The sequence below is a fragment of the Charadrius vociferus genome, unplaced genomic scaffold (genome assembly GCF_000708025.1).
Source record: "Charadrius vociferus isolate BGI_N301 unplaced genomic scaffold, ASM70802v2 scaffold2933, whole genome shotgun sequence".
NCBI classification, from domain to species: Eukaryota; Metazoa; Chordata; class Aves; order Charadriiformes; family Charadriidae; genus Charadrius; species Charadrius vociferus.
This window is the reverse complement of record NW_009647801.1, coordinates 12,267-13,192: the sequence shown is the minus strand read 5'-3', so window position 1 is coordinate 13,192 and position 926 is coordinate 12,267.

Here is a 926-nt window from a genome sequence, read left to right as displayed (position 1 = left end):
CTGTGACCTCCTTTTCCTTCCCCAAAAATCTCTCTTTCTTGCCTCGTTGGTGGTTAGCGCCCCCCCCCGCCTTCCCTCCCCGTCTGTTCCTTGCCCATAAAGTTAAATATATATTTTTAGGGCAAAGGCTGTATCATTGCACTGATATTTGTTGGTTCCTCCTTGGTCCTCCCACCCTGTTTGAGTTCCTTCTCGGTTTAGCAATGCAAATGCTTCAGGATCCTGTATGTTGGACATTATTATTTTTTTTTTTCTGTTACAGTTATTTATATAAAAAATAATTTATCAAAAAGGAAAACTTTAAAAAAAAATAATCTAGTCTGTCTTGGAACTTGTTTACCTTGAAATTACTGGAATCTAAATGTTTGAAAGTGTTGAAGCACAAACATGTATCATCTCTGTATATCTGTTCTTCTGTACTAAAGCACTCGAGTGACTAAATAAAAGCGATCTCCATCCCTAGTGCAACCGGGGCTGTGCCGCGCTGCTTGCCGGGGGGGGCGGGCAGGCGGGGGAAAGGCTCGGGGAAATACTCTCGCCGAAGCCCCGATGCCTCCGAGGGAAAGGCCCTGGGGTGGCGAGGCCAAAACTCCCCCGAGAAATGGCTTCGAAAAGGAAGAAAATCCCACAAAACCAACCGAACCGCATTTATTTCGTTCAAAAATAGGCGATTATCTTTCGTACAAAATACCACCCGAATGGCTCCGCGGGTCGTTACAAAAAAGGAGATATGGGAGGGGAGGGTGGAAAAAAGTTATCTTTGCTCCTGGTTATCACATTTGGGATAGTCAAACACGGCCGCGCGCTCCCCACCTACCCCGGCTGGGCTGGGGGGGGCACACGGGTATGAGCAGATGCAACCAGAGACACGTAAATCCTCTTGATAATCCCCTTTAAAATCTCCCCCCCGTGTGCCCCCAACCCAC